Source organism: Monodelphis domestica, chromosome 5 (assembly GCF_027887165.1).
Source record: "Monodelphis domestica isolate mMonDom1 chromosome 5, mMonDom1.pri, whole genome shotgun sequence".
Taxonomy (NCBI): Eukaryota; Metazoa; Chordata; class Mammalia; order Didelphimorphia; family Didelphidae; genus Monodelphis; species Monodelphis domestica.
In genome coordinates this window covers 278417289-278431639 of record NC_077231.1, presented here as the reverse complement: position 1 = coordinate 278431639, position 14351 = coordinate 278417289, and the positions used below count along the sequence as shown (strand labels likewise).

The window sequence follows — 14351 nt, the reverse complement described above, 5'->3', positions numbered from 1 at the left end:
CAGGTTTTCTTCATGTCCATTTTCTAAGTTATAAAACACCTTTATACCTCTTGTTCTTCAAAAAACCTCATGGATCTAACAAAGAAACTTTTATCATACTCGTTTTATGGATACGGATGTAGATTCTTTTTATATTTTTTAGAAAATGTTAATTAATTTATTTATTTAGGTTATTTTTCTTTCCCACCCCCCTGCCATAGCCGACACACAATTCCATTGGGTTTTACATGTGTCATTGATCAAGACATATTTCCATATTATTAATATTTACACTAGGGTGATTGTTTAGTCTATATCCCCATATGATCAAGCAGTTGTTTTTCTTCTGTGTTTCTGCTCCCATGGTTCTTCCTCTGAATGTGGACCCCACAAAAGGGGACCTAGAGGCGATTGAGTCTAACTCTCTTATTTTCTAAATGAAAAAACTGAGACATAAAAATGAAGAGACTTGCCCAGGGTCACACAGCTAGTGAATGTTTGAAGTCAGGAGTCCACATCTGATGAATCACTCATTATTAGGAATTCTCAACTTGGCAATAGCTGGGTTATGGAACTCCTTGTGTTACAAGCTAAAGGGAAAACAGGACCCCAGAAACTCAAAGCCTGCTTTGGCTTGCCTACAGGTTTTCTTCATGTTCATTTTAATATAACATTTTCTAGGTTATGAAATATTTTCATTTCTCTTCCTTCGAAAAATCTTCCTTCCTTCAAAAAAGCCCATGAAGTTGACAAAGTAGCTTTATCATACCCATTTTACAGATGAGGAAGTAGATTCTCAAGGAGCTTAAGTGGGTCATTTGCCACTTGTAGACCCCAACGTCACATTATTAACAAGGACCAGGTTTCCTATTTCCCAAACTAGCTCACTTTCTACCACACTATGTTTCATCATCAGTCAATTTACTATTTTAATAATTATATTCTCAGCCTTAAGTCAGATGATCACAGTCAAGTATGAAGCTCAAAGGGATCTGTTTCCATTTGAGTTTGACTCCACTGCCCCATGAAAGTAAAAATACAGATTTGGACCCCAATTTTTTAATGGGCTGGCAAGAACTGATCCTTCAACCAAACTCCAGTTCCACACAGTGGTTCCCAACAGCATTAATTGAATTGAAGTCATATTGTAGCTTATTCCTGTGTATCTTTGTATTTGAACAGTACCTATATTCTTCTTGGATATGGTCATAATCTAGTTAAAATGGCTTTTGTGATGGAATATTGCTTGTGTCAACATGGAATCTAGAAACCCCAAACTTGTAGCCTAGTAAAATCTTTTGAACCCCAAGTTTTAGGACTAGCTTGTAAATTGGAGACCCCAAAGTTTGTCCTTGTTCTGTTCCCCTGAGAATCCACCTTGAAGGGAATCCCAGGCTAGCAGTTTCAGACTGAATAATGGACCCTGGGGCAAATGAAAATCCTAGTTAGGTGTGTCAACATGGAATCTAGAAGCCCCCAAACTTGTAGCCTAGAAAGATTCAATGACCCCCGGTTTACTTAGTTTAAAGGTGAAGACCCCTGGTTTGGCCTTGTCACTTGAGAGAGAGTTCCCCCCTGAGGGAAAGTCCTACTTCACTGCCTCTTAGACTACAATGGGGTGTATGGGGTGCTCAGGGAGGGGTAATATCTCTGGTATGGAGGGCTTGTCTTGCCCTCCTAGGGCAGCTCTCCAGCCTCTGACCCTCACCTGACACCCAGCTCTCACTTGTGGCTCCCAGTAGCTGCTAGCATGCGGCAGCGGCCAAACCCTGGGCAATGGCTTCGACAGGCCGGCTAAACCTTGTGAGGGTAGCCTTCAGGTCATCGACCCCTGGTGAACCAGGGCTTTGCTCACCCAGCACGTGAAGACTGCTTCGGCGGAACAGATGGAAGAAATCAACAAGAAGGTTCAACAGCTGAGATGGCGACGCAGCAAAGCACTGTGGAGTGCTTAGGGCGTGTTGGAGCACAAAAGACAACATGGCCATCCAATGCAGCTGAGGAAGTCTCCAGATGTAACGAGTTTTCGTGCCACTGGACCCAGGCTTCCAACGCCAAGAGAGTGGGACTGTCTCTGTGCATTGGCTTTTCCACTTAAATCATGCACAAAAAACCCACAAAGACAATGTCATCCTCGGTTTGAGAGACAACAACAGACTACAATAGACTTTAAGGTAGTTTGGGTGGGAATAGCTAATCCCATCTGATGTTAAATATCTCTTTTGTTACCATTGTAAAGCCAATCAACTATCTCTTTCTTCCTCAGCCCCCAAGTTTCATCTAGAAAGGTATTATAGTTTCCCAACTTTTTTTTAAACCCTTACCTTCCATCTTGGAATCTGTGCTGTGTATTTTGTTCCAAGGCAGAAGAGTGGTAAGGGCTAGGCAATGGGGGTCAAGTGATTTGCTTAGGGCTACACATCTGTGAAGTATCTGAGTTCAGATTTGAACCTAGGACCTCCCAGCTCTAGGCCTGGCTCTCAATCCAGTGAGCTACCCAGCTGCCCCCAAGTTTCCCAACTTTAATAGCTCCTTGGAGTTGACCAATCTAGTGCAGTTGGCTTCCTCAGGGGTCAGTTTCCAGAGCAACCAGAATTCAACTCTCATACTCTGGGTAGGCATGTGGTGTCCAGCTCTGTGTGGAAGCCTACTATCACACTGAACTCCTTTTCCTTAATTAAAGAGTGATTTTTCTGACTATTTAATAGTTCTGGGTTTTTGCTAAGCCAACGAGTAGGACTAAGCATAAGCTGAGTGACTCTTTTTGCCTTAGAAGCTTCCCCACTGTATCACATCCCCCTTTCAGGGATCAAACTCTGAACCTTCAGCTTACAAGACTGAGGAGACTGAAGGGTTGCCTATTGCACTAAAGAGTCACTTTGTTTATGCTTAGTCCCACCTAACTAGGGTTGTCATTTATCTTGGGGTCCATTATTCAGTCTGAAATGCTAGCCTGAGATTCTCTTCAGGGTGGATTCTCGGGGGAACAGAACAAGGACAAACTTTGGGGTCTCCAACTCACAAGCTAGTCCTAAAACTTGGGGTTCATCAGATCTTACTAGACTACAAGTCTGGGGTTTCTAGGTTCCATGTTGACACTTAAGTACTATAGGAAAGAGAAGTGGAGCCTTGTAGGCAATGGAGTACTTGAAGTAGAATCTGGAAGATCTCAGTTTAAATGCTGCCTTTAGTCACTTAGTTATATGAGAACATTGGGGGATGGAGGGGAGTAGGATAGCAAGTGGTTAATTTTGGAAACTGAGTGACCACACTCACTCCATCTTGTGACTTGATTCTGGATCTAGTTTAGTTCCTTTTCTATTCAATGTTGGGTCTACTCCAAATTTTGTCTTGTGAGAAAAGCGTATTCAATTTTGAGAAGTCAAAGAAAAACCTTATTGTAGTGCTTGAACCCAGCCCTTTGTGGCTAGGAAATTGGACCACCTGTACCTGTTTAGAAATCTCAACCAAGGACCGAGGTCATGTTGACCAGAAATGCTATCAGATCCTATGACTGATATGAGGAGTTTTCTTCTAATTTTGTATCTCAAGTAACCCAAATGTCTTATCTGAAAACTGGCTGGCCCCATATTGATCAGCTACTGTTTCCGTGTTCCTCTTTCCTGAATTCAGGGAACTACATCTATTTGCTCTCCCCTTCCCATCTTGGCAAGTCCTAATCTTTTATCCAGTTAGAAATAAAATTATTTAATGTTGTATTGTTTCCTTTTAATTAATTAGACTTATTTGATTAATTATTTTTATGTATAAAAGTCTGTAAGTCCATACAGACAAGACTCCCCTATATCCAGGATTCAAGTCTCACCTAAGAAAAGGACCTGGTCCTGATTTGTTGGGCAATTGGCATTTATTGCCCAGAAGATCAAACTTTTGTTTCCTCAGTCATTTCATGTTTTTCTCATTACATTAGTGTGAGCAAGGGGATATTGCTTATCTTGTGCCTCAGCTTCCTCACTTGTAAAAGGAATAAGTCAAAAATTCTAAGTTTCCTTCTAATTCTAATTCTATGATTGTAGGAATATTTTAATTTCATGGCTCCCACCTTAGTTCAGTCCCTGATCATCTCTTGCCTGGACTATTGCAATTGGCTTTAATAAAAGGACTATTTACCAAAGTCCTGGGCCTTGTGGGCAGGGTTAGTTCTTTTCCTTAAAAGGTATTAAAGGGGGCAACTGGGTGGCTCAGTAGATTGAGAGTCAGGCCTAGAGATGGGAGGTCCTGGATTCAAATCTGAACTCAGGCATTTCCTTGATAGGTGACTTAACCCCCATTGTCTAGCTTTTACTGTTCTTCTGCCTTGGAACCAATATGCACTCAAAGATGGAAAGTAAAGGTTTAAAAAAAGGGATTGAAATCATCCTCCACATCAGCTTGGTCCTGGCTGTTGACACAGCATCTAGATCACCTGAGTGCAAAAAACTGGAAAACTTTACCAGAGGACCACGATGGGCACTGTAGAGGCAAGAGAACTACCATCTACCAAACCAAAGCTATGAGGATATGTTCTGGAAATGCCCTCTCATTCCAATTGTGAATTTTAGATTTATTCCACCCTGCTTAGTCTAACAAAACAGGAATGTCTACACCCCTACTTAAGGATTAAGTATTGGGAAGGATGGCCTATGACAGATATGTGCTAGCAAATGACAAATCAGAAACAACTGACAGACCCCTGGACTGTCCTAAGTCAAGCTTAAGCTACCATTGATTCATGTGAGATGCAGGAAAGTGTTGTAAAATCGGTCTATATATTTTGCGTCACTTCCTCTCTCGGCCTCTTTTCGAGGAGAGGTGGCATGGCAGTAGCTATTTTCTGGGTTTGGTGGTGAATGTCCTTGATACACTACTGGGGAAGCTTAGTAACCTAGTTAAGGTGAGGCTTCTTCTCTGAGCTCTCTCTGAGTTTAGGCTGATTATTTTTCCTTTACCTTCCAAACACTATCCTCTTAGGAAGCCTCTAATCTTCTGAAAAGACCTCATGGCAGAGACCTTTGAAACTCCCTCTGGCACAGGCTAGGCAGGAGAAATCCTGTACCCATTCCCTCTCTCTTCTTCTTAATTCCTTCCCTCTATATTAATTAAATCACCATAAAAATTCCAAATTGACTTGGGTATTTTATTTGGGATTTTCCCTGGCAACCAACTAAATTTAGATTAAGTCACAACCCTAAAAATTTCCCCTTATACAATCTCAACTAAGTTTGAGATAAGGGACCTAAACCAGACATTTCCTAACACAACCACCTTTTCCTTAGTCTCAGTGTCTCAAGTCTCTTCTTGGTCTAATCTCCCCTTTGCCTAGCTGCTCACATTTTCCCCAAGGTCACATCTGGTTCTGTCATCTCCCTCTTCAGAAATGCCCAGTAGCTCCCTATGATCTCAAAGATAAAATAAGAATTCTTAAGCTTGGCATTTAAAGTTCACAAGCTAGCCCCTGCCTGCATTTCTAGTCTTTTCATCTATTCACTCTCCTCCATATACTGTATACTTCAATCAATCTAGGCTACTAGGTTTTCCTCCTCAAAACAAGTTTCTGGGGCTTTGGAGCTCTTGTCCCCTCCCACCCCACCCTAAACCCAGCACATTCTTCCCACTTCTTCCTCTTCTTAGAATCTGCAGCTTCCTTCATTAGTGAATTCAAATGTCTCTTTGTGTCAGGAGTCTTTCCTTGTTCCTTCCCTCCTTCCCCCAGTTCCTTCCCCTCCAAGGTCATCATGTATTTAAATCTATTTATGTGTCTGTTATCTCTTCCCTCTTTAGAATGTAAGGTCCTAGCTTTTCCAATGATCTTCCAGTGAGTTGCCAAAATGGCAAACACAAAAGGAAGGAGAAGGGGGACATGCTACTGTTTTCTAGACCTTTCAGAAAACATGGCGTCATTCTTTTGGCTACATATATGTGAATGTACAAGAAGGGTGATATTGGAGATATCAGGGGTATGGGCACAGTTCAGCAGGGAACTCCCCACAAATGTTACCATGGCAAGATTGGACAGGTCTATAATATACTCAGCATGCTGTAGGCATTATAGTAAACAAACAGGTTAAGGGTAAGATTCTAGCCAAGAGGATTAATGTGCATTGAGCATATTAAGCACTCTAAGAGCAGAGATAGCTTCCTGTAGTGAGGGAAGGAAACTGATCAGAAAAAGAAGAAAGCTAAAGAAAAAGGCACCTGGGTTCCACTGAGGTGTCAGCCTGCTCCACCAAGAAAACAGACTTTGTGAGAACCAATGGCAAGAAACCTGAGCTGTTGGAACTAATCCCCTATGCAATTATGGCATAAATGCCTATTAAAATAAAAATAAAAGATCTGTGGATGGTGAAGGGGGAAAAAAAGAAGGTAAGTCCTAGAGGGCAGGGATGGCTATTGTTTTTGTCTTTCTTGAAATTCCCTAGTGCTTAGGATAGAGCCCAACACATATTGGCACCAGGAAGACTAAAGTTCAAGTCCTGCCTTATTGTGGGTACCCCAAATGGGGTCAGGAAGAGTCTAACATGGCTGAAAGGACTAAAGAGCAATAACAACCCCATTGGATAAGGAATTTAAATTTTCTCATCTTGATTTTCCTGACCCTCACAGATTTCTGCTGGCTGTTCTGAGTTGCCATCTCCAGAATCTAGTAAATTATTCATTTATTCCCCTCTCTATAGCTCACCTGCCCCCACTGCCTGGTCCTATACCTGCTACTTCCTTTTCGGTATGGCATGGGGAAGATTAGGGACCATCAACTGAACTTGCCTTAGCTCTCTTTTAAGTTGTCTTAGACAACTCTTTAAAAGGCATCTAGGTTGGGGGACAGCTGGGTGACTCAGTGGATTGAGAGCTAAGTCTAGAGACAAGAGGCTCTGAGTTCAAAATTGATACTTCCTAGCTGTGTGACCCTGGGCAAGTCACTTAATCTCCATTGCCTAGCCTTTACCACTCTTCTGCCTCTGAAACTAATACAGGGTATTGATTCTAAGATGTAAGGGTTAAAAGAAAGGCATCTAGGTGGGTTGGTGAATGGAACATTGGACTTCTGAATAAAGAAGAACAAATCCTGTCTCAGAACAGTTACTAGTGGAGTGTGACAACATTATTCCAGTTAATCCTGTTACTGGCTCTCTTAGTGTTTTTAAAATACAAAAAACAAAGAACTCCAAAGACTGAATTGGCTGAATTGACTATGAACTGGTCTTGCCTAGGGCCCAGAAAATACCTTCTGCTAGAGGACTGAATTTGGAAGGTCTGAAGGACTGGAGCCACCTGAGCAGCCTAAAGACAACCAACTTTTAAGTTTCTCAGTCACCCTAACCTCTGGCCAGTCAGTGAGCCTTTGTAATCAGGCTGTTATCCCTCCTCCTTTCCTAAAATCGATTTAATCAGGAGTCCCAGGACTATGTTTCTATGTGTCTTCCCAGATTAATCTGTCTACCTCCATTAAAAACCCTTGATAGAATGACATTGGTGGGTCTGTGGAGGGGACTCTGGGCATATCTCTCAGTCTTAGTGTCCTCATCTGTAAAGAGGCAGTGATAAAAGTATCTTTCTCACAGGATTGGTGCAAGGATCCACAGTGCTTTACAAATCCTAAAGCACTGTGTACGTGCCTGCAAATCTTATGATTAATTGTACAGGTTACAGACAAGTTTCCGTTTGTTTTGGTGAAGAGGAGCTCCTTGCATTGGTGAGCACAGCTCCAAGTCACAGTGAAATCAAAAGAAGTAAATATCATATCCTTATTTCCTAGTAATTCAAAATATGCTGCAGAAAGCACAACATGAAAAGCCAAGCCAAGCCCAAGATGTCAGTACTATAGATGGTAAAACAGCACTAGGTCTATATTACCTAACTTGGGCATCTATTACCTATGACTTAACTTGCCCATATGAGGGACTTGTTATCAGAAAAACTCCGAGAAGGGAAAACAAACAATTCATGTTTTGGGGTGAAGCTGACCAACTGAGGGATGAATGTGGCTCTCAAATGGCCCACAAGAGAAGCTGGTGGAACAATTCACCCACAATTTTGGCACATTTTCTCAGCAGGAGGAAGTTTATTCCTACAGGTCAATTGGTGAGCAGAATTAGTGTCCATAGCCATTGGTCTTCAGTCATCTTGATGTGTCTTTTCTTTTTCAGGAATTGGGGATCTCTGAAAAGATGTGATACAACCACCCTGCCATGCCACCTCAGTCCTTCAGCAAGGGAACTAGAGGAGAAAATTTAGTGGTTGTCTCTCCCTCTCAAATATCCCTTCTTCATCATTTTATGTTATCTCATCAGCATTCTTCTGATCCTTCCCCCCAACTTCCAATGCTGGAAAACTTTCTTCCCCAATTGGCTTCCTCTATATCCAGTACCTAGCCATGCCTGAATAAATCCATCCTGCCAAATCAGTGCTAGCTAGATTCCCCAACTCCTTTCCTTCTTCCCTAGGACCACCATATAGTCTGGATTCCCTTACCCAGATGGTTGCCATAACCTTCTAGAAACTAACTGTTCATCATCCCCTCACACACACACCTCAAGTCACTACAATTCACTTTAATCCAAATTGCCAGAATAATCCCGCTCACTTTGGTGGTGTGGGGGAGGTAGGAGAGACACTGTTCTACACTTTCCTGTCCCCATCCATCTCTTGGTGATATTCAGGTTCCCTGATCAACACTGATGCCACCCGAGACAGGAATTTTTTAAATTAAGTTTTCCCTTTTTCAATTAATCAAAATCTGTCGTTCCTGACTACAATGAAAAAGAAAGAAAAGCAATGCCCTTTTCTTCTTTATTCAATTTTATTTTTTTCAATTACCTGTAGAATCAATGTTTTCTGACATTTTGTAATTCAGATTCTCTCCCTACCTCCCTCCCTTCCTGCTTCCTGAGGTGGTAAATTGTCATATGTTGTTCTTCTGGTTCTGTTCACTTCTGTCTGCATCCGTTCATATAATCTTCTCAAGGGTCTCTTAAATCATCCCTTTCATCATTTCTCTTAGCATATTTGAATTTCTAAAATGGTAAGCATTGAGAGATACAACACATATAAACAAAAGTTCTTCAGAAGGTCCTCAATGATTATTGAGTATAAAAGGGTCTTAGAACTTAAGTCCTAGAACCACTATGCTACCATGGACATACTGGAGCCAGCCGGGGAGTGCCATCTTGGAGGAAGTCAGTTGTTAAATTTTTCAGTGTTTGGCAAATGCTACAAATCAAGTCTTGATTTGTTGTTTTGTTGTTTGCCCAGACTTAAGAAAACAAAAGAGAATATGTTAACTGTGCAGATTAAATGCAAAAGTCTCTGAAGAGGGCTAAACATTTATTAGCATAACCCTGGGTCCCAAAGAAATCACAGACCAATCCCAGTCCTACATACAGGGTGATATACTGAATAAAGTGATCTCAGATTGAGGCACTAACATCTGAGAAAAATAGGAAAGGCTCCACACATCTGAGTTTAGCTTGGAAAGGCATTGCAGATTCTAAGAGTCATAGTTCTAGAAATGCTAAAGTAACAAAGGTCAGTTCCAAAGGACTACCAATTCCTACGTCCCCTAGAATTTTCAAAGTCAACAAACATTTCCTAAATGACTATCACATATAAGGCTGCATGTGATTGTCAGAGGATCATAGTGGAGCAATAAACAGATCTAGAGTTGGGAAATCTGGGGTTTAAATTTCACCTCTGATGTATACTAGCTATGTGCCTATGGATAAATCATCTAGACTTTTGAATCTCAGTTTATTCTGCCATAAAATGGGGATAACTTTACTTGTACTTCTTACCTCTTAGACTTTTGAATCTCAGTTTATTCTATCATAAAATGGGGATAACTTTACTTGTACTTCTTTCCTCTGTTTCCAGGAAAGTGATTGAACTTGGCTAAGTCTTAGGGTAACAGATATAAGTATCATCTTTTTTTTTTTTAACACTTACTTTCTGTCTTAGAATCAATATGGTAAGGGCTAGACAGTTGGGGTTAAGGGACCTGCCCAGGGTCACACAACTAGGAAATGTCTGAGGTCAAATTTGAACCCAGGTCCTCTAAACTACAGACCTGGCACTCTATCCATTGTGCTACCTGGCTGCCCCAGTGAGTATCATCCTTAACTGGAAGCAAGAACAGAAATGAGGAAGAGACTTCTAGCCAGGTTGTGGGGCAATGTCTTCAATTGCCCAGATGTGCTCCAAGAACATGACCTAAATTCCTTTTAACTTTCCATCCTGGTTCTCTTCAGGCACCATATTTAATAATACACAGTACAAGTGGTAGGTGTATACAAGGAACCTTACTGAAGACCCAGGCAAGAGAGGGATCTAACACATAGAGATTTTACAAGTAAACCTAACTTTTGGTAAGCTCTGTCTTCTTGAATGGTTTTAGCTTACACTTAGAAAGCACTAAGTCACAGATGTTTGTCAGGTCCAGTACTATCAAGTTTCCAAACAGCATTAGATACTCTTGCATTATTTCCATCAGACCCTGCCAAATTTTCTCTCCTTTTAATCCACTGAGCCTTCAGTACCTGCTGTTCCTATCTTAAATCTTAATTAAATACCATCTTTGTCCCCAAACTGATTTATGAGGCATAAAAATGATCTCCTGTTTGGACCCCAGTTCAAATAGTTGAAATTTATAGGCACCTGAACCACACTTGGGGAGATACTTCTAATTCCTGGCTTTTTGGTTTAGGTGAAAAAGTGCCTTGGACCTCAAAACAGGATGATATGAGTTCAAATCCTACTTTAAACACTAGCTATGTGATTCTAGATGTTAAAAACCTCTTTTTCTTTAAAAAAAAAAATAATAGGGGGCACCTGGGTAGCTCAGTGATTGAGAGCCAGGCCTAGAGATGGGAGATCCTGGGTTCAAATCTGGCCTCAGACACTTCCCAGCTGTGTGACCCTGGGCAAGTCACTTAACCCCCATTGCCTACCCCTTACCACTTTTCTGCCTTGGAATCAATACACAGTATTGATTCCAAGATGGAAGGTAAGACTTTAAAATAATAATATTTCTCTTCCATAGTTCTTATGAGAATAAAATGAAATCATATTTGTAAAACACTTGCAAATCATAAAGTGGCAATATTAATGTTAGCTGTTATCTCTACTTCCCCTTATCCCCACTATCCCTCTATTTCCTATTTTTCTTTGGCCATTGGCATTGCCTTTATAGCCTAATTATTGTAACCTCCATGACTCTACCTCAGATGTGGGTTCCCCCCACCCCAAACAATGCCATACATGTGAGGGACATTGTAACCATAGGTGGATAGTCTGGAAATGTTGGTTTGTTTTTTAGCCAGCCTAGGTAAAAGGGACATCTCGAGACAATGGAAAGTTATAGAATTTGGCGTTAAAGGACCTGGATTCAAATCCTGCCTTCTGCACTTACCCACCAGTTTAATCTTAGGTAAGTAAATATTTATTTATTTATTTTTTATTTCATTCCAGTAACAAATTTCCACATAAGTTTTCTAGGATTGTGTAGCATACCAGGTATATTAACATCTTGAAAGTATGATTGGTGTATTGATATTGTATCTTATGTGTTCATATACCAGACTCATGGTCATGTTACTTTTTGATTATTGTATTTCCAAATCTTCACTCCAAAGAACAAAAGACTTCCTGAGCAGGACAATATTTGCCACAGGGTCCTAGCTCCCACCGCGTTAGACCACATTCCTTACCAAGTCACATGTTTGATTAACCTCCTCCTCTTTGATTACCTGATTGTCAATTGAGCCAATGTTAAAGCCTATGCCATGTCACGTGTTCATTAGCTACCTCCCACTCCATATTCCTTAACTCTCCAATAAGAGTTGGAGGGCATGTGGTATAGAGCACTCTCTCAGTTCCATTAGAGGGGCACGTACAATGGAGCCCATATTTTTTAACTCCTTGTCTCTGAGTCTTTATTCCTTTGTCTGTCTCTTTCACTCTCAGTCTCTCTCTCCTATCTATTTTCCCTCAGTTTCCAATCTCCTCAGGTGTCCACCCATAAAAATATTAATATGCAACTATAGGAGGTTACAGATGACATGATTCATGTTGTCTCTCTCCCCTCTCCCCTCTTCCCTCCCCCCTCCCTAAATTGACAAGCAATTCCATTGGGTTACACATGTATTATCACTCAAAACATATTTCCATATTATTCATTTTTGTAAGTAAATAATCTTATTAGAACCCAAAGCCCCAAACATATACCTAAATAAACAAGTGATAAATCATATGTTTTCCTTCTGTATTTCTGCTCCATCGGTTCTTTCTCTGGATGTCAATAGCATTACTTTACTTTTGATCTTTTACATTTGATCATCCCATAATGTTTCAGTTGCTATGCATAATGCCCTCCTGGTTCTGCTTGTTTCACTCCATGCAGAGGGTTTGGGTCCAGCCCTGCTCACAGATCCAGGGGTCCTCAGTAGGTGGAGCAGTGTAGGCAGAAAGAAATGATGGAAGACAACTGTGTGTATGTATCAACCCAGGGCCAGGCTCTGCATGGAATGGCTGCTTCACTTGGCCCAGGTTTGGTTTTCATTTTTATACCCATTTTCTTGGCACACAGCTACATTATTCAGCATACATGTTCAAATGCAGATAATTGGGTAAGTGACGTATTAACTAATGACAAATCATTTGATTAACATTCTGTGATCATTCTATATACACTTATATTGTAACTATTGATTCTGACAGGATGCACAAAGGTTTTGCACAAGACAAATGATTTTGTCACAGGTGGCTTAATTTTCTCATTAACCTGTGAGCTTGAGCTTACAGACAATCAAAGAAAATCACTTATTATCTTTAATAAAAATAGATAATCAATCAGAAATTCTAGAGACAATTAACAATCATAGTAACCAAGTGAAGAGATCAAAGGGGTACAAAAAACACAATTCAGATTTAATATTAGATTAATCATTTTTCAGAGTTTGTTGGGAAGTTTTCCAAGAAGTGTTTTGGTTGGTAAATCAAGTCACTGAGGCATGGTGTACTAAGGCATATTGTACAGGCTTATCCTTATGAATGATTTATGTATTGGCTTAGGAGGATTAATTTATGTGCATGGGAGTTGGAGATTTCTGGGCATATCCTTTGTGGACAAAGCTTTTGTTAGGAATTATATACCTAAGCAAAAGTTAACCCATGATAGTCTTTTGGGTTTGGTTTTGTGAGTCTGATCTTTTGGTGATATTTTAGGGAAATAGTGTGTAAGCATTTTGCTCTTATATTACTTTTTCTGAGACTAAGGAGAGGACAATAATCATGTCAATTCCATTAGTAAGGGATGTTGATGAGAGAAGTAATTCAGAGGGGGCTGAGTGGATGATTATATCCTGCCAAGGAGCCACTTTGTGATCTCCTGGCCTCCACATGTGACTGTGTCAAGATATTGTGGCCTGACAGCTCCCAGCAACTCCACATCAGTTCATGTAGATCTTTCCAGTTCTTTAGGAAATCATCTGTTTCATCATTACTTATATCAATACAATACAATAGTATATGCAATAGTATTCCATCACCATCATATATGACAATTTGTTTAGCCATTCGATTGAAAGGGATATCCTCTCGATTTCCAATTTTTTGCCACCATAAAAAGCACAGCTATAAATATTTTTGTACAAACAGATCCATCCTCATTTTTAAAAATCTGTTTGGGGTACAAACCCAGTAGTGGTATTGCTAGATCCCAAAGGGTATGCATTCTTTTAAAGCCCTTTGGGCATAATTCCAAATTGTCTTCTAGAATGGTTGGAACAGTTCACAACTCCACAAGCAATGCATTAGTGTCCCAGGTTTGCCACATTCCCTCCAACATTTATTATTTTCCTTTACTGTCATATTGGCCAATCTGCTAGGTATGAGATGGTACCTCAGAGTTGTTTTGATTTGCATTTCTCTAATCAGGAGAGATTTAGAACACTTTTTCATGTGATTATTGATAACTTTAATTTCTTCTTCTGAAAAACTACCTGCTCCTCTCCCTTGCTTAGGCGAATAAATTAATATAGCTTAGAAGATCTGGCTTTCTAATTCATAAAGTCAGGGAATAGGGTTTGATTAGAGAGCTTCTAGGGTCCCCTTCCAGGTCTGAATCTTTGATTCTCTGCAAAGTGGAAGAAATGTCAGTTCAAAGCAATTTCTATTCAAGTCAATATCCTTCATATGGAGAGTATACTCTCCCACAGAATACCATGCCACTAGCAGAGGAGGGTTCACATATAGGAACAACATGTAATAGGCATGGCAAGAGAGATTTAAGAAACACATGTGGCCTAGAGACATGGAAAACCCCTTCTCACTGATACTGGAGAACCACAGGTAGGTTTTAATGCTGTCATCAGGTAAACTGC

General features: G+C 40.5%; 1 pseudogene; it reads left to right on the top strand.

Annotated features, from left to right (window-relative positions):
• Window positions 1–5807: 5807 nt before the first annotated feature.
• On the top strand, window positions 5808–6285 carry LOC100616700 (60S ribosomal protein L21-like; annotated as a pseudogene).
• Window positions 6286–14351: the final 8066 nt, after the last annotated feature.